This window comes from Neofelis nebulosa, chromosome 9, assembly GCF_028018385.1.
Source record: "Neofelis nebulosa isolate mNeoNeb1 chromosome 9, mNeoNeb1.pri, whole genome shotgun sequence".
NCBI classification, from domain to species: domain Eukaryota; kingdom Metazoa; phylum Chordata; class Mammalia; order Carnivora; family Felidae; genus Neofelis; species Neofelis nebulosa.
In genome coordinates this window covers 122,147,793-122,167,284 of record NC_080790.1, presented here as the reverse complement: position 1 = coordinate 122,167,284, position 19,492 = coordinate 122,147,793, and the positions used below count along the sequence as shown (strand labels likewise).

At 47.1% G+C, this 19,492-nt stretch overlaps 1 long non-coding RNA gene across 1 annotated transcript; it reads left to right on the top strand.

The window, feature by feature from the left end:
• Positions 1 to 11,749: 11,749 nt before the first annotated feature.
• LOC131486257 (uncharacterized) lies at positions 11,750 to 14,139 on the top strand. The gene is made up of 3 exons (XR_009249268.1): positions 11,750 to 12,398; positions 12,724 to 12,814; positions 14,011 to 14,139. It is a non-coding gene; the product is annotated as an uncharacterized LOC131486257 (long non-coding RNA).
• The last annotated feature ends 5,353 nt before the right edge of the window (positions 14,140 to 19,492 follow it).

Here is a 19,492-nt window from a genome sequence, read left to right as displayed (position 1 = left end):
AAAGCATATGCAAAGGCACTGGAGCATAAAAATGTTTGGTATGTTTAGGGAACTGGATGATACCCAAAGTGGCAGAACTCTAGGAACCCTGAGAGAAGTGATGGCTGGAAAGGCTGAAGCTCGGACCAGAGTCAGAGTCTTAAATACTTGGCCAAGGTGGGAGAAAGTCCTGGGAGTTTCCAAGCATTGACATCATCAGATGGATGCTTCAGAAAGATCCCTCTGACAGCTGTGCAGGGGAGGGCCTGAAGTAGGGTAAGACCAGAGGCAGCGATGTCAGAGAGGGAGACCCAGGAACAGCAATTTTCAGGGAGGAGCATCCCTACATAAGCCGATTTCAAGGAAGATCACTTTGGTAAAACAGGTTTGGATTTCCTCGTTGAATCCCCCTCTCATGATCATTAAGTGACCCCTAATACACTGCCCAGGACAAATGCAGATCTTCATGGCCTTAGGGATAGAGGGATAGGTGGCAACCACAGTGTATGGAGCCCCATGGAGGTGATAACTTGCATCTTTTCTCCACCCTTCCAGGTGGAGATATCCTGTCTTGCCAGGATTGTGTCTCATCCCAGCAGCTTCTGAATGAGCTGGAGGAACTGCAGACTCACTGGTTTCTGAACTAGGCCAGTGGCATCTGGTGGCATTGGCAGAGAAACTTTGGAAATGCTCTGCCCATTAAGACATTTTAATCAACCTCAGAAAACTTAGTCACACTGATGTGGTCAACTGGTTTTACTACTATCTTTGGGAAAGAGCCTTCCAGTATGTTGGCCTCACTTTCTCCATCTGAAAATGGGGAAGACAAGAGTAAATCTAAGGGTCTTCTGCTGTTACTTGCCCTGGAGGTCTAAGCTCAAGTCACCCTGAAGGGCTGGTAACTGGCTGATAGACCCTCATGACCAACTCATTGGCATCTCCTACCATGTTGTTGAAGTCAACCATTGGCAAACCCACTGGCTACGTTCATGGGTGTTGACTCAAGAAGGTGCACAGATTAGGTTCTGGAGAAATTTTGTACCAAAAATTTGCATATGTGATGAGGATACAAGTGGTATTTTCACTCGTGATTGGAAAAGAAAAGAAGGAATAGGGATATATGTAGATAGCTGATTATGAAAAGTTGGCCAAGGAACTTGGTGAAGCTTCCACTACGTGGACGATTGGCTTTTGTCCCTGAGTGTCCTTGATTTTAACTCCATAATAATTCCCTCAATGTCCGTGTTTCCCAGATTCTCTCTAAGTTCCCATCTCATTCCAGAAGCCTCTTAATGGGCTCCATCCAACTCAACCAAGACCCTCACCAGGTCAGACTTCACTCCTGACCATTGAACGTGTTTCCTGGCTTCTGGAACCCTCCTCTTCTATATCCCACAGCTCCTTTAACTTGACAAGTCCCAGCCTGAATTGATCCTTTTTCCTGCCTGACTTGCTTCTCATCTTCGATTCCCTGTTTCAGGAATGACACCATTCCCCACCCAGTCACCATGGCTGGAACCTGGGAGTCATTCTGGGCTCCTAGCCAAGACTCACTCCTACGTCCGTCAGTTGTCACATCCCACCTGCCTGCCCCTGCTTGGCTAGAGTCTACCCTGTTCTCTCCTACTGATGACTCCTTTCCCAAGTTCAGTTCTGACTTACTTCATCTTGTACTGGACGCTGCTCTGAGTTGGTTTCTTATCCACCAATCCCTCCTCTTCCAGGTTGACTTTCCCTTTGCTGCTACAGCAATTTTGCTAAAAGCCCAATCTAACCATGTCTCTCCTGCTTGAAGATACCATGTGAGGCCTTCATGGCTTATAGGATAAAGTTTAAATTTCCTAGCCTAAAATGAAGCCTGCCACAAGAGACCATCTGATATTTCTTGGACGCATCTTCTATTTGTGAATTTCTATGCCTTTCCACATGCTGATTCTTCTGCTTGGTTTGCCCATCTTCCCAGTTCTCTTGCACTTGACGCTGCTGACCTTTGATCCCTGTTGACCTCTCAAGCCTCATACCTTATTACTCTCCCCCCACCTGTTTATAATCCTTCCTGCTGGCACCCAGGGTGGTTGTCTCATCCCCTGAATAGTTTCCAGAGGTGGGTATGCCTGCCTGCTTTGAGGGCTTTTGAGATGGCCAAAAGCCATCTCACCAGTGACCTCCCTTGCATATGATGGATGTGTAATATGCTCTTCTGGGTTGGTCTTAAGTCATGTGGACAAGGGAGAGACATTTCTTGTGTGAATAGAACCACACTTCTTGCTTTTCTCTGGGTCCCTCATCTATGCTCACCACTAGTACCTATGAGTGGAAGGCAGTCTTGTGGTCAACGCTGAAAGAGGTCATGTTCTAGGGATGCAGTGATTATGGCTGAAAGAGTTCCAGATATGATTGGAAGATGTCTTTTCCTATGTGCAGTTTATAAAATTCCAAGTGGTAAATTTGACATAGCTGGAATGAATCATCAATCACATTTCCCTGCACATTCTGGGTAAGATTTGCATTTGTGGTCTTCACCAATGAAACTTAGTAATAACCTTTGAGTCATTGGAAGCCAGTATTCATATGTGGCATGATTGATGAGGCAGCATTGTGAGTAATGATGCAACTGGCATTAAAGACGTTACTAGGGAACAACATGGGTGCAAGGATCTGTATTGTCTCCAAATAAGCAGGTTCTGAAATGCCATGTCACTGGGAGGAAAAACAACATTACACTTCTCTTTTCTCATTGTAGGAGATCTAAAACCAGCCAGAAATGGTGCATTTGACAATAAAGAACACAAAGAGGGGTGCCTGGGTGGCTCAGTTTGTTGAGTGTTCGACTCCGGCTCAGGTCATGATCTCACGGTTCGTGGGTTTGAACCCCATGTTGGACTTTGTGCCAATGGCTCAGAGCCCGGAGCTTGCTTGTATTCTGCGCCCCTGCCCTCTGCCCCTCCCCCCGCTCATGCTTTTTTTTTCTCTCTCTCTCTCAAAAAAATAAACATTAAAAAAAAAAGAACACAAAGAATGGTTCCTGGACACAAACAGGAAGAGATCGTGCCTGGACCCTAAGAAAAATCTTCTTGTGTTCTATTGGACAGTAAATAAGTACATAATCACCTCTTCTTTACCAATTGTTCTAACTCTTCATTGATAAATCACTATATCTCATAAGGGTCTATGAATTTTATAATATATTTTTAAATTAAATTATTTGTCAGGACCCCACAACAGTTTGCTCAGGGCCCCATACACTCTAGGAATAGCTCTGCTCTGGAGGAAGCCTTTATAAATATTTTGAAATGCCCATGACTCTCCAAAGGGAACATTCTGCATGCTGCATAGCTGACAATTATGTTGGACTATCTCAAAGAACTTCTTAAATTTGGTGGATATCTGTCCATCTGTTTTTAAGTGGTGTTATAGTAGGAGTTCAGGCAAATAGACAAAACTCTGTGTTCACTGAAGGGAAAAATACCTAAGATAAATTCAATAAAAGCCAGCCCACAAGGGGCTGTCACAAAGATACCCACACTGTGTAGCTCTATGAGATTGAATAGCTATTATTCTCCTAATTGAGAGAGAGAGCTCACACTGCTAATGAGAGATGCAGGTGAAGTTCAAGACCCTGTGAATCTGAGCCCGGCATCTGTGTTCCTTTCATTGTATAATCCTGATATGGGCGAACTAGAAAGCAACGTGACCCCTCAGCATCACCTCCGATGGGCTTGGGTTCTAAAACCACAAATCCTAAGAAGGGGCACACAGCCAAGCACCTGGGGAAATTACCCATGTTTGTAAAAACGGTGTCTGAAAGGCTAATCTGGAAGGCAGCTAAGGCCTTTGAAAAGCCACTGAGAATAAAAACGAGGGCTTTTCTTGTTCAGAGACAGATGGTGGAGAAGGCAGGAGAGCCCATAGCATGGTATGATGGCACAATGTTGACAGTCATCGGAGAGAATTGAGAGAGGTGCTCAATTCATCAAGACAAAAGCCTTTAATCTGGAAAGATTGAAACTGAAGATAGGGGAAAGGCAGAAGGCACACCTCACTGCTCTTAATTAATTCAGGTCTCCATCCCACATGAATTATAGCCCAGGGTCCTGAAAGGACTTGCAGAGGTCTTTGTGGGATCCCTGTCTGTCTTATTTGGAGAAGTGTGGAGGGAGAGACGCCAGCAGACTGGGGATGGGCACGTCTTGTCTTGATTTTCAAAATGTGAGTTCTAGAAATTATAGTCTTAAATCCAGTTTCTGACGATGAACGAGAAATGATTATTTAAATGGTGTAGGGGTTATGTGCAATCAGACGAGGAAGTAGGAATCCGTTTGGAGCCATCATAGGTTCACCAAGAGTTGGTAATTCTAAAATATCTTTCGTTCTTTATTGAAAATGTCCTAGATTAATGCTGTGGATATTTGTTATTATTTTTCATTCTGCCACCATTTGAACTGATCTGGGGGAACTCTCACTTTTATGGGTCTTGGTGAGATGTGGAACCTGTCTTCTGTGGCAAAACTCAAGATGCCATGTGCTCAATTTCCCAGGCTCCCTTGCAGTGAGGTCGTTGCCGGAGTGATTTTTCCAGGCTAGTGTCCAAGGAAGTCTCTAGTGACAAGCTACAGCAAGCAGGATAATGGGCCTCCAAAGATGTCCACATCCTAACCCCTGGAAACTGAAAATATATTAAGTGATATGGCAAAGGGGAGTTAAGGTTGCAGATGGAATTAAGGCTGCTAACCAGCTGTCCTTAAAATAAGGAGCTTATCATGGTTTATTTGGGCGGGACCAGTATAAGCACATGGGTCCCTAAAAGTGGAAGAAGGAAGTGGAAGAGTCAGAGAAAGGAATATGATGATGGAAACAGGGCCAGAGACATGCTACATTGCTGGGTTTGAGGCTGGAGGAAGGGGGCCATGAGCCAAGGACTGTGGATGGCCTTCAGCAGCTGGATAAAGCAAAGAAGTAGATCCTCCCTTAGAGGCTCCAGAATGAAGGCAGCCCTGTCCACTCCTTGGTTTTTAGCTTGGTGAGACCTGTTTTGAATATCTGACCTACATAATTGCTAGATAATAAATTTGTGTGGCTTAAGTCACTGCGTTTGTTATAGCAGCGATAAGAAATTAGCATACATTCAATGTGTCTCTGCAATTGGCCTTTTCTAGTGAAGCACTTTATTAATGACATGGACCAATAGTTTTCCAAACTAGACTGGGCAGGGTTCCAGTGGGGTGTCTTAGGAGACCACCAAGAAAGGAAGTTGAGAAGGGAAAGGCAGAAGCAATGGAACGCTGGGACACCTCACCCATGCTGTCACTGGAGAAATACTGCTTTCATCTATACTAAACATTGGAATTCTAGGAAAAATGTTTGAAAGCCATCATTGACATCACAGATAAATGTATTAAGTATAATAACAAAAGATAACCTTATTGAATTTTTGCATAGACCAGACATCATGCTTAGCAGTTTATACATATTTTTTTACTCCTCATAATAGTTATAAGAGGCAGGTATCACCTTTGCAGATGGGGCAACTGAGGCTCAGGGAAATTAAGTCACTCAACTAAGGTCCCCCAGCTTGTAGGTGGCAGAGATGGCATTTTAATGTGGGGAGTCTGACTCTAGGGCCTGCCCTCCTAAGCAAGTGCATCAAACGTTTGATGGGAAAGAGCTAGTTGGAGTATCATATTGATGGTACAATTCAGAATCCAAATATATTCTGTGTGTTAGAAGACATTTGTTTGGGAAAGAGGCAAAGTCCTGTGATTGGGTTCAAAAACACAATGATACCAGAGCATGGGAAGTTCAAGGTAATTAATCAGGTTATCTGTAAGTTTGTTGCAGAGAGATGTTTCCAGTGGGTGGATGGTCATCATCTTCTGGGTGTATTACAAGTGTAAGATTCCAGGACCCTATAATGAGAAAACCCTTTACCTGACAGAATGTGCTGCCTCATGATGTTGTGGGCACCCTGTCACTGGTCAGGAAAAGATTGAGTTTGTGGTGGTGGGGAGTTGATTTGAGGTCCCTTTAAAAAACGTAAGATTCTAAGATCTAAGGGTTGTTGTGCACAGGGTGAACTGTTGGGAAGTCTCAGTGCTTAGCGTAAGCAACTCTATCTTCTCTAGGCTAACGGGGCAGAGGAAATTCTAAACAGATAGATCCTGCTTCAGGGTGAGATGTCCACCCTATGGGGCTTGGATTTTATCCTAGAGGAAAGAGGAATCTGCAACAGGTGATTAAGCAGCAACCTGAAATGAACGGATCTACATTTCTGAGGGGCGAGGATATCAGAAAGGGAGAAGTGGAGTCAGGAGGAGCAGCTGTTGAAAAGGCATGAGAGAGACACAGTTCTGGGCCAGGGCGGACGGAGCCACAAGACCTGGGTTGAGAAGGGAAAGGAGAGGGTGGAGGAGCCAAGGACACCCAGGTGAGGGCGGGGCTGGGTGGAGCTGTCCAGAACCGGCGGTGCTGGTGCCTGCAGGCTGCGGGAACTCCAGGGCACAGAGAAGGTTCACACGGAGGCATGTCTGGGGAGGGGCCCTGTGGTAAGTGGGTCATAGACCTGGTTGACTCCACAGGTGGGTTAGTCAGAAGTGGGTCAGGAGCTGGAGGTGCGGCACCAAGACAGGTGGAGCCCTGTGATCCCTACTCTACCTGTGATTTGTGGACCTGGTGAGGACAGACAAGAGCCAGATAATGGGCCTGCCTCTGAGTGGGATGTCGGCCTCTGGGTGGGTTTGAGGCAGAAGAGAGAGCCTGCCTGTGAATTCCACCCCCACCCCCCGACCAGGAGTCCTAGCATCACTACTGCTCCACTCCTCAATGAATCTGTATTTACTAGACATGAAGGAAAAGTACATTCATCAGCTGCCACCTCCCTCTTCAGACTAAACTAGTTCACTCTCTCCAGGAATTCAACCACCTCCACCTGTTACTCTAGGACACTCATGTTCCCACCGCTGGAGCTTTAATCTACTAGTCCTTTACGTCTACCTTATTAACACTCCAGCTTTCCTTTCCCACACATGAAATTGTCTGAGTCTCACTTTCTTTATCTGTAAAATGGAGATAATAGTAATCCTTATTGCACAGGCAGGTATTGCATAAAAAATTCATAGCACATAGTGAGTGCTCAATAAAAACTAGTTACTGTCAAGAAGGTGCATGAAACCAAATAATAAAGGGTTAGGTTGCTCTGATGGGACCAGATGGTGCTGATAATGCTTGACCAGGCTTTGTTGGGAGGAAGGTAGGGAGAAGAGAGGCATAAAAATGGAAGCGAGACCAGAAACATGGGGAACAGAGTCAAGAGGGGGCAGGATGATAGTTTGGGGTGTGCCAAGGCCAGAGGGTAGGGGGTGGCCTAAGACTACGTGTCCAGATGCACCTGCTCTTGTCTCTTTTAGCCACTGAGTCTGATGGCCAGGTAACCCGAGAGGCCCAGGATGAGTCAGCATAGTTATGTACGTCTAGGTGGCTCTCTATAGTCACCTGTAGAGTCTGGAAAACTTAGTTCTATTTCTAGTTTTTGCTATTTTCCCATCATGTAACTCTACCGCCCATTTCTCTCTTTCCATGTAAATATCTTCAGCTGTAAAATTAAGGAGCTGGGTCAGATTGTCTCAAACACCCCTCCCAACTCTGACATTCTAGGACACTAAGTCAATTGTCTGACTGAGCATTTTCCCTGACCCAAAGTAAGTCATACTGGAGGACAGTTTTAAATGATCTTTACTGAGGGCCTATAATAGGCCAGGTCATGGGCTAGGCATCGTTATATCCATAGAAGCATTTTATTTCACTTACGGGGTGTATTGCCATCAAGGGTTCTAGCCTCCCCTTGATAGTACATCGTCATGTCTATTTCTTTCCATGTCTTATTGCATTGGTGAAATGGTGCCCTCTTCCTAGTGCTCTACAACACTCTCAGCAGTGATTTCCACTTCTTGCTAGTGTCCTGTTGCCTCACGAAACTTACCTCTTGATTATACCTTTCTGTGATTTTCTTATGGTCATGGTATTCCCGGGGGGACAGGTCTTATCTGTTCTGTATGTCATAGAAGACACATTTTCCAGGCTTTCTCAGGCTTTTGAAAGTACCATAGTTCCAGGTGTCTCAAATCAGGGTCCTTCTAGTACACAGGAGATTGGGATCAGGAATAATTCTCAGGGGGCAGTGCTGGCAAGATCTGGACGGGGCCAGAGACCACCCAAGTAGGCTGGGTTTCAGGAGTCAATAATAATAATAATGATTAATATTAATTGAGCATAGTTTCCTTTTTTAAAGTTTATTTATTTATTTTTGAGGGAGAGAGAGAGAGAAAGGGAGAGAGAGAGAGGGAGACAGCTCAAGTAAGGGAGGGGCAGAGAGAGGGATAGTGAGAGAATCTCAAGCAGGCTCCCCACTGTCAGGGCAGAGCCCTATGTGGGGCTTGAACTCAGGAACCCATGAGGTCATGAACTGAGCCGAGATCAAGAGTCACGTGCTTAACCAACTGAGCCACCCAGGGGCCCCAGTTGAGGATACTTCCCAGGCACTGGGTTAACCCAGTAGTTCTCAAGCAGGAATGATATCGGGATCTTTGGCAATGTCTAGAGATACTTTTAGCTGTCATAACTGAGTTGGGGGAGGAGGAAGTGTGCTTCTGGAACATAGTGAGTGTAGGTTGGGCTAAATGTCTTACAATGCACAGGGTACCCACACATCAAGTAATTCTTCTCGCATGAAATGTCACTAGTGCTGAGGTTGAGAAACTTTAGGTTATACCTTCTACATGCATTATATCATTTAATAACCAAACCAACCCTATGAAGCAGCTGCTACTGTTATTTCCATCATCCCCCATTTACAGTTGGGGAAGGTGCAGATTATACACATGAAGCAATTTACCCAAGTTAACCAAGCTGGAAAGGGACAGAGCTAGACTATGGGCCCAAGTTTTGCTGACTCCAAAGCCTGTGTACTTGACTACTTTGTTGGGAATAAAAAGGTCAGGCCAACTGAGCATGTAGGTCAGGACAAAGAACATGGCTTGGGAGCTGATTCTCTGAGCTTTCTGGGGACCCCAGGGCCCCCTAAGGCCAGTAGCTACCAAGTCTTATTGCCTCTCTGCAAGAGAACATGGAAACTCAGCCCCTGCCTACTGGGGCCACTGTCTGCCAGGGGTGCTTGGATTGATCTGGGGTCTGGTCTTGAGCTAGGGAAGGCAGGACACCATTCCAACAGTTTCAGCATCCACTCCATGGTTCTGACCTCTGCATCTCTGGAATCGAGTGCAGGGAGGAGGCTTTGACAGCTGGCGGCACACGCTCATGGCCAAGTGAAAGATGTGGCAACATGCCAGAAGTCAGGTCTCCTCCTCCGATGTTATCTGCGCACACACTCACAACGTCAGCACAATGGGGACTCGACATGTGCATGGACACAGGTGCACACAGGTCCTCCCCCAACAACGAGGGAACGAACAAATCAAATGGGCGAATGGAGACATCTTCTATGAGGTCAAAACTTGGAATACAGGGAGGCGGCTGGGCATAGATTGAAGAGGGGAAGGCAGGGCCAGGCCTGTGGGGTGATGCTTTGGTGGATGGGATAGTGCCACGTCCCACAGAGGGGTCAGCAGAGCAGCAGCTGGAGCTGCATCTTCTAGAACACAAGCCACAGGAGACTGCGGGGAAAGTCTGACTCCAAGCACCTTCGGGCTTGGCTAATTTTTGGACTGCATCGTTGGAATGTTTGGCAGCCAGGCCTTAAACTCAGTGACCTCCCAGACCCAGGGGTAACAGAGCTTGGATCCTTGCACCCCAGGACATTCCCTGGGTGAAGGTTGAGGTCACAGATGGACTCAGGAATTTAGTTCATTGTTCTTGAGGTGGAAATAATTCTCCATATTCTGGTTTTCCTTCTCTAGGCCCTTTCAAAGACTCTATTTATGCAGATAAGCTGGCTTCATGGGATCCAGAGACATCAGCTAAAGGCACATAACTCTGAGATCTTCGTTGTTTTTTCCTCTATGGAGGAAAGGGAAGGAGGGCACAAGGGGGAAAGGGAACCGAAATTCATCGATGGTTTTTTCTGGGTTGAGTGCTTTTCATGGTCACATTAACGAGGTGGCAGAGTCCCCTGTCTCAAAGCAATGGTGGCAGGCAGACCTGGGTCACCAGAGGCTCCCTAAACCTCAGTTTACTCATCAATAAAATGGGATAATATTTGTGCCTATTTTCTAGAGTTGTGATGAAGTTTAAATGGGCTAATACACAAGGTGTGCTCAGCCCAGCAGCTGCCACAGAATAAGGCGTTGTGAGATGTTAGGCAGCTTTATTGTTATTTTTAAGTTTGTCACTCTTCACTACCCTGGGAAGTGGGACTTATTGTCTCCATTTTATGTGCCAGAAAGTCACGGCCTGGCAGGGTTACCGTGGTGCAGCTTTGCTCTCAGTTCCTCTGGCAAGTGTCTGTGGGCCTCTGAGGCCAGCACAGGCATCCCTTCCCCATACAGCCCGGGCCCCTGCTGTTGCCTCTCAGCTTTTACTGCAGCCTGGCATGAATGCCTGTTCAAAGTCACAGCCCCCGCCACACTGTAGGCCCATGAGGGAAGGAGCTGGGCCCAAAGGATCGTTCTCTGCTGTGAGAAGCACCCAGCAGAGCACTGGCCCATGATTAAAGCTGAGCAGATCTATGTAACTCAAGGCCATTGGACCTGGTGGTTTGAAGTTGGGTTTGCTTCTTTCTTACAGTGTGTGTGTGTGTGTGTGTGTGTGTGTGCTCTTTCTTAGGAATGCTGAGTAAAGTGGGTGGCTGGGGACATCCTTTAGGTGTTAGTAAGTCTCTTCTCTGGCACAGTGACAATGGCAAACCCATTTTCCCTCTCCTCGCTGCCCACCTCTCTCCACCAATTTCTACACAACCTAAGATTCCCAAAGAGAGAAAGGCCATGTGCCATCCATCTGGAAGGGATTGGGAGTCAGTTACTCGCTTCCTCAGTGCAGAAATATGCAAATCACAGTGGATCCTTGCAAGTGGCAGGGAAACAATGGCTGATTTCACCACAGGGTTCTAAATCTTTCAACGATTGTCAGTTTTCTCCCTTCACTTTTCACTCCTAGTTCATCTAGTTCTCTGTACCTCAGAAATATTGCTCAACACAGGATCTTGGCCAGCTCATGGAGGATGAACCCAACTCCACAGAGGAGCTATTAACTTATCCAATGGTTTGAACTTCTACTCTGTGCCGGCCCTGTACTAAGCACTAGGGGTGCCATGCAGGATGGAAAGAGACAAGTCCCTGCCCTCCAGAGTTTATAGTTTGGTAGGAGATAGAGGTGGCAGTCACATAGTCACACTATGGACATAATGAATCCAAAACTGCACATAGATACAGTTGCTCTGGAGGAAAAAAAAATAGTTCCATGAGGACTTGACCTAGCCTGGATGATCTAGGAGGAGTTCCCTTAGGAAATAAAACCGGACAGAGACTTGATGAATGGTTGGTAGAATGTTCCAGACAAAGGGAATGGCTCGCACAAAGTCTCTGTGGAGAGCTGGAAGTAAACAAAAGCAGTAGGGTGAGAACATGAAAGGGCCACAGGGTTCAAGCCCTGCTAGGGAGGCAGGCAGTGGCCAACTGTGCGGGACCTTGCTGGCTAAGGTTAGGATTTGGCTTCTAGTCTAAGAATAGTGGGAAGTCATAGAGGGGGATTTAGCAGCTGGGATACCATTTGATCTTTCTTTCTTTCTTTCTTTCTTTCTTTCTTTCTTTCTTTCAGAGAGGGCACAAATGAGCAAAGAGGACAGAGAGAGAGAGAGAGAGAGAGAGAGGGAAGCAGGGCTCATGCAAAGCGGGGCTGGTGCTCACCTGAGGCGGGGCTTGAATTCATTGTGAGATCATGATCTGAGCCGAAGTCAGTTGCTTAACCGATTGAGCCACCCATGTGCCCTGGTTTATATCTTTAAAAGATTGTTCTGGCTGCTGTGGGACAATGTAGAATACCTGAGTGCACGTGGGAGGCCAGTGAGGAAGCAAAGCTGGTTGTCCAGGGGGAAGCAATGGTTGCTTAAACACACAGGGGTGGTGGAGACGGGGAGCAGAATGTGGACTTAGGAGGTAACATCAGTAGGATGGGGGGATCAGGGCAAAGGGAGTTGTCCATGGCTTGGCTACAGGCAGGATGGTGGCCCCACTTAGGGACACCAAGGATGCTAACAGAAGGTGAGGTTGAGGGGTGGAGGCAGACAAAGAAGGTGGCCTTGGACCCCATAAGCTTCAGAGTGGGACATCTGAGTGCAGATGCTAATAGGCAGTTAGATGTATGTGCATGCGCCTTTCGCCCCACAGTTCTCTGGAGGATGAATCCTGGAACCCGAAACCTCAGCTTGATTTCTCTCTTGCTGCTGAGTTTCGATCAGGCCATAGCCAAGGCATGTGAGTTCCTTCCCTTTCCTATTAAGGTTTTTGAATGAGGAAATGTGGTTCTTCCAAGAAGAGGTAAACCTGTTTGTATTTACCATCGCTGTTGAGGAGATAAAATGAAATGCCATCATGACAGGCCTCCTGGGTGAGCCCTGAGACTACGTGCCCTTGAGAGAGGGCTCTGTCTCACAAGGTGTCTCAAGGTGGCCATCTACCTTTATCCCGGCCAAGCAAATATACATCTTTCTTTTATAATTTTTAATAAATGACATTCATCTACTTGCTGATTTGTTTAACCAACTTCTATTGAGTACACTGTTTTGGATTCTGGACACAGAGAATAAGACAGATGGAGTCTCAGCTCTCATGAAGATTGCACACCAGTTGGGGAGACAGGCAACAATCAAGGATACACATATGCAAACAAGGTAATTTCCAATGACATTAGGGAGGGCTTCTCTGAAGAGTGACATTTGAGGGAAGTCTGATGAATGAGCCAGCCCGTCATGCAAAGGGCTGGGTGGTGACTGGGGACAGCTGCACCCATGTGTAGGTCCTAAGGATGTGTGTTTGAGGAATAGGAAGGAGGCCAGGGTGCCAGCTCAGTAAGGAAGGGGGAGTGTGATAGGAGGTGAGATTGTAGAGACCATAGGGGCTGGATCATGTAGGCGATGGTGGATTTTGTTCAGGTGCGCTGGGAAGGCATGGAAGGTTCTGGAACAGGGAATGATCTGTCTTGATTTGTCACCTAAAAAGATCACTCTGACTGCTGTGTAGAAAATAGGTTGTCAGGAGGCCAAGAGTAGAAGAGTCCAGTAAAGAGGATGTGGCAATTTTCCATGGGAGATGTACTGAGGCCTGGACCAAATGGCAGTGGTGGCCATTGACTCTGATGCCTTTCTTTTGGGTGCTTATGTGAATGACAAATGTCCATGCCCAGAAGGACTCTATAATTAATTCTGGAATCTATTGCTCACCATAGTTACCACTGTGGGCATTTTTCAAACAAAGAAAGGTGAATGAGTATTTCTTTCCATTAAGCAATCTGTAGATTTCATTTCTCTTATAGTTTAGCAACATTTTTTCCCCCACCAATTAAATCATTGATCATCGTGATGGCTAATTTCGTGTGTTAATGTAAGCACACCATGAGGAGTCCAGATATTTGATCAAACTTTCTTTTGGGTGTTTCTGTGAAGTTAAAAATAAATTTATTTTTATTTTTTATTAAATAAACTCCATGTCCAACCCAGAGCCCAGTGGGGGGGCCTGAAATCATGTCCCGGACACTTAACCAACTGGGCCACCTAGGGGCCCCTCTGTGAAGGTTTTTTTTTTTCCTTGAATGAGATAAACATTTAAATTGGTAGACTGAGAAAAGTAGATGGCCTTCCCCAATGTGGGTGGGCCTCACCCAATCAGTTGAAGGCCTCAGTCAATCAGTTGACTAGAAAAGGCAGACCCTCCCCTGAGTAAGAGAATTCTGTCTTGCTTGACTGCGTTTGAACTGGAACATCAACCTTTTTCCTGCCTTCAGACTCAAATGGAAACATTGGTTTTTCCTGGGTCTTGAGCCTGCTAGCTTTTAGATGGAAATTATACCATCAGCTTTCCTGCTTTTCAGGCCTTTGGACTCATGCTGGAATTAAGCCATTGGCTCTCCTGGATCTCCAGCCTCCTGACTCATCCTGCAAACCTTGGGACTTGCCTGCCTCCATAACCACTTGAGTCAGTTCCTTATAATAAATCTTTGTGTGTGTGTGTGTGTGTGTGTGTGTACACACAAATGTAAATATATGTGTGTGTATATATACACATACACAAAGAGGTTTATTATGAGGGATTGACTCTGTCTATATGTTCTTTTTTTTAAAGTTTATTTTTTAATTTATTTTGAGAGAGAGCACGAGCAGGGGAGGGGCAGAGAGAAAATCCCAGGCAGGCTCCATGCAGAGCCCGATGTGGGGCTGGATCCCATGAACCATGAGATCCTGACCTGAGCTGAAGTCAAGAGTTGGAGGCTTAAGCAACTGAACCACCCAGGTGCCCCTTGTTCTCTCTCTCTCTCTCTCTCTCTCTCTCTGTCTCCCTCTCCCTCTCTTTCTCCCTCTCTCTCCACCTATCTACATTTATAGGCAGAGAGACCAAATATACAAACACACACACACACACACACACACACACACACACAATTGGGTCTGTGTCTCTGGAGAACGCCGACCAATACAACAAACCGATGCTTTGTGTTATCATCAGGGAGACCCCGTAGCAGAGATGGAAACACGGTCACTCCTCTTGGCATGGAGGTGGGTTTGTAGTCTAGATCTGGTAACAAACATCTAGGTTTTGGGAAATACTCCTGGAAGATGGAGCTATATTTTCAAAAGCATGGCAAGGCATGATTTGCTTAAGAAAAGCCAGACAGTTCACGGTGCCCAGATCCTAGTTTCGGCACGAGGACAAGCGATTCAGCAGGAGGGAGTGTAGGGAGAGGAAGGTCCAAAAGCTTTGGCTGATGGGCTCTGGGAACAGTAAGTAGCTAAAGAAGGCTCTAGAGCAGAGGACCCACATACCCGAAGGCACATTGTAGGAAGGCCCCCTGGCTGCAGGGAGAAAGGACTAGAGAGGGTGGGGCAGGGAACAGGGAGCAGCATTAGGAATCTGCCACCATAATCCCAGGGAGCCAGAAGCAGCCCCTGGATTCAGCCCCAGGTGTGGGGATGGAGGGATGCGGGCACCCTGAGGGATGCTTAGAGGCGACGGTAGCAGGGCATGGTGGTGGTTGGATATGGAGGGAGTGGGAGAATTCTAAGGTTTCCGGCCTGAATGACCAGGAGGGTGGTAGCCATGTGACAATCAGTTATCATAGTAAAGCCCCTTGTTTGAATGTTTTATGAAATAAATCAGAAAGATGTTGTTGTAAGTTATTTTCACGCCCCTCCTGTATCTCTACCCCTTTGAAATGTATCTTTGGGTGGCTCAGTCGGTTAAACATCTGACTCTGGCTTAAGTCATGATCTCACGGTGTGGTTCGTGAGTTCAAGCCCTCGCTGCTGTCGGTGCAGAACCTGCTTCGGATCCTCTCTCCCCCTCTCTCTCTGCCCCTCCCCCGCTTGTTCTCCCTTCTCTCTCAAAATAAATAAATAAACTTAAAAAAAAAAAAAAAGAAATGTATCTTTGCAGCTCCTGCCATCAGAAGAGGGAGTCTCATTTCCTTACCCCTGGAATCCGGACTGGCCCGTGACTTGCTTTGGCCCAGAGAATGGTGGACGGGTTGGCGTGCCAGGTCTGAGACTGGGCCTCAAGGGGCCGTGGGGGCTGGGATGCTCTGTCAGAGCCCTGTCCTGCCCTCATGTAAATGAGGCTAGCCTGCTGGATGATAAGAGCCTTGGGAAACTGACATGAACCACCCCCTGCGAGCACCTGCGAGCTGACCCGCATCTGACTGAGGTCCCCAAGTGGGCCCAGCCATGAGGAGCGGACAGGTTAGCCCGGGTCCTAACATTCTCAGACTATTTAGTTTACGGAATCGGTCGGTGTATGCTTTTCCAGAAAATTCATTTTGCCCCTCTGATGACCTTAATGCTCACCCCTGCCACACAATGGGGTTGCGCCCTATTTGAAGACATGTAGGGTGACAGTCTTGGTGTGGCTGGGACTTTCCTGCTGTGGGCACCGAGAGTCCCACATCCTGGGAAACCCTTCCGCCTCGTAGAGAGCGGGACCGTGGGTCGCCCCGCACATGATCACCCACCGGCTTCTGACCGTGGCGGGCTTTGCGGTTGTGCATTTGATAGACGGTGAACCTGAGATCCAGCAAGTCTGAAATGGCCGCTTGGATCGCCCAGCTGGAAGGCAGCCGGGAGAGGAGCTGAATCAACGCAGCCCGATGCTCATACCTGAGCCTGTTCTCCCGCTCCTGCTGTGTCGGGGGTGGTGATGCCAGCCCCTTACGACTGGGCCTTGGACGTGAGGGCCTCCGCCCCAGACACACTCGGGCAGCCCTTCTTCGCTTGGGTCCTTTTTCAAACACAGTCTTTGAGGTCTGACACCAGGAGAGAAGAACTCGCAGCTTGTTTGGTAGCTCGCTGCACAGAGAGAAGCCACTCGGACCACTGCCAGCCCGGACCCCGCGCTCTGAGGCCACAATCGCTGCCACCTCAGCTCCGGAAATGGCAACACAGATGAGAAAGAACCCGCAGAATCCAGAAGACGACGAGGTAGGGAAGGGGAAGGGCCAGGAATAGAGAACTGGTTTCGTCTCTTTCAGGAACCTTGTTGATTCTTTATCGTGAACTCTTTGTTTAAAAAGAAAATCCATTTTTCACCCATTCAGAATCCCAAACTGCCGAAAATTTCCTCCCGTGATGAGACGCATTCAGAACAAAAACGTGCAGCCTGATTTGTCTTTCCCTGAAATCAAAGGCACTGTTCTAAAGAGACTGCGTTTGCCACACAAAGGTAGCAGATGTTTGTCGAGATTTAGCCACACAAGCATTCGCTCGTTCAGTCTTGGGAGCGTTTCGGTTTTTGAAAAGAGGAACAGTTTTGTGTCATTCCGCGATGCTCGGAAGCTTCTGGAACTGGCGCTCAGGTGGGGTGTGGACCAGGGTGGGTTTGCTCCGGAAGGCTCTGCAGGGTGGAATGGGGCAGGACGAGTCATACCATCAAGCGCTCACTGAGCGCCCAGTGTCTACCCAGCTGCAGGTGCAAGGACCTGAGGGCGCCATGACCTTAATTCTTGCCCACAAAGAGTTTCCAAGACTTCCTAGACTCACGGGTGTAGAAAGCCGGTTCTAGAGCTGCACTAGCTTTTAACTTCCCCCAACAGATTTCCCTTCCCTCCTTCCGTCCTCTCCCAGATTTCTCTCCATCCCTCATTCCTGGGAGGTAACCAGTCACAGAGACCTGCATGTTCTATCCCCCCAAATGGAATTCAACATCCATCCTTGTTCCCATTTGCAATGCAGATTCAGTCCCTTCTCCTCACTCCCATCCACAGGAAACACCCTGGGCACACCTCCCACGCTGTGTCCCAACGATCTGTTCACTGGTCACACCCGGAACTGCTGGAGATTAGGTTCACCTTGACTTTCTCAGTAGCCAGCACAGGGCCTGGCAACTTCCTGGGGCTCATCAGTAGGCACGAGTGGATGAGGAAGTAAGAGTAAATAATGGCAGAGTCCTTCACCTCCTCCCACCATGCCCTTCACAGCCCTCTGTCTCTGTTCACACAGCCCTCTTTCTTTCTTTCTTTCTTTCTTTCTTTCTTTCTTTCTTTCTTTCTTTCTTTCTTTCTTTCTTTTAAATTTAACATGCCAACTCCTATTCATCCTTCAACACCCAGTGCCCATGGTACTCCTTCAGGAAGTCGACCTGACACCTTCAGCCTGTGAGGCTTACTCATTTCTCCCTCTGTGCTTCCACAGCGCCTCGTGCTTTTGCCCATCGGAATAAATACTTTAATGACGATTGTCTCTGATTCCTTGTTTGTCCCTGCCAGGGCCAGCAAGTAGACTTAGTTTCACAGCTCTGTTCTGCCTGCTGTTGCTGCCTGAAGCAGCGTCGAGTGGATGCTGAGGGTGCTTTTTCATCATTATGTTCATATACATGTACGTATATAATATTTATATTTTATACACTACATATAATTTTTCAGCGTATGGGAGGGAGCAGGCCCATTTCCTCAGCAGAAGTAAATCCAAAGAACATGTCACAGATGACACAAGGCGATGAGGCAGACAGGTACACATGGGCCAGGCTGCCGGCTGGTGCGGCTTCTAGAACATTAAGCCTGGTCGGTGCAGAGAGACTGAGGATGACTGATCCCAAGACCTGCGTGGGGAAGGTGTGTGACGCTCCCCCTTAGCTTCCGTTCTGTTGCCTGTGCTAGACGGTTGACAAGAGAGGAAGGACGTTCTCTTGGTTCTTAGCTGACTCCACGCCAGGCAGACGCTGGGCACTGGACCCTTAACTCTGATAGTTACGGGAGTGGACGTTAGGGTTGGAAACATTGGGTTAGAACCCCTGCTCTGTTACCTCGAGTTGGATGACTTGGGGCACGTCACTTGCTTAGCTTCTCAAAGCCCCGATTTCCTTGAAAGGAAAAGGAGCTTCATGCTAAAAGTCAGCCTTTGTAGACTCCTTGATAGGTGTCAGGTTGTGCGCTTTGTAGTATCTAATCTTCACTGCTATGACGAGGTAGGTGGCATTGCTGCCCCCGTGTTACAGGTGAGAAACCGAGGCTCAGAATGCTTGGGTAACACGTCCAAGGTCACTTGGCTGGAAAGGCTCCAGGTCTGGGTGGAAAACCCAGACAGCCTGACTTCACATCCAATAGTCTTAGCCATGACCCTCATTTAAAAAAAAAAAAAAAGTTTACTTATTTTCAGAGAGAGAGAGAGAGAGCACAAGCAGGGGAGAGGCAGAGAAGGAGAGAGGGAGAATCCCAAGCAGGCTCTGCAATGTGTGCATGGAACCTGACGCAAGGCTCAAGACCCATGAGATCATGACCTGAGGGGAAATCAACAGGCAGATGCTTAACCAACTGAGCCACCGAGGTACCCCTGTCACGACCCTCATTAATTGCTCTTTGATAAAGATTTTTGTTAAGTTTTGCACGAGTTAATTTTTAAAACGGGGATCTAAATGCTTCGCCAGTGATAGCTTTTCACAATACTTTCAGAAAACTTTACTGATTATGCAAAATGGACAGATTTACATCCCAAGAAAAAACAAAAAGGGCTCTCAGAATTTTGAACGCAAAATATTTCAATTGTAACGAGGACTTGTTTTTATACTATAAACATCCAGGAAGAAAAAGATCAACTTCTTCTAAAAGAAGGTGAAAATCAGCTGTGTCGAGGCTTCTCCTTTGCTTTCTAAAAATGGAGGAGTCCTTCCAAGGTTTCGAAGGAAGAAGATCAGAATGTAAGAATTTTGAAGACTTCTTCGTACCAGGAACGGGCAGACCTTCTTTAGGGCCCAGGGACTTGACTAGACTTAGAACAGAGGTGTAACACAAATCAATGGTGAGAAAATGGGAATGGGAAATTCTGGTATTAAAGGACATGGGGTTCTTTCTTTTTGAAACGTAGACCCCAGAA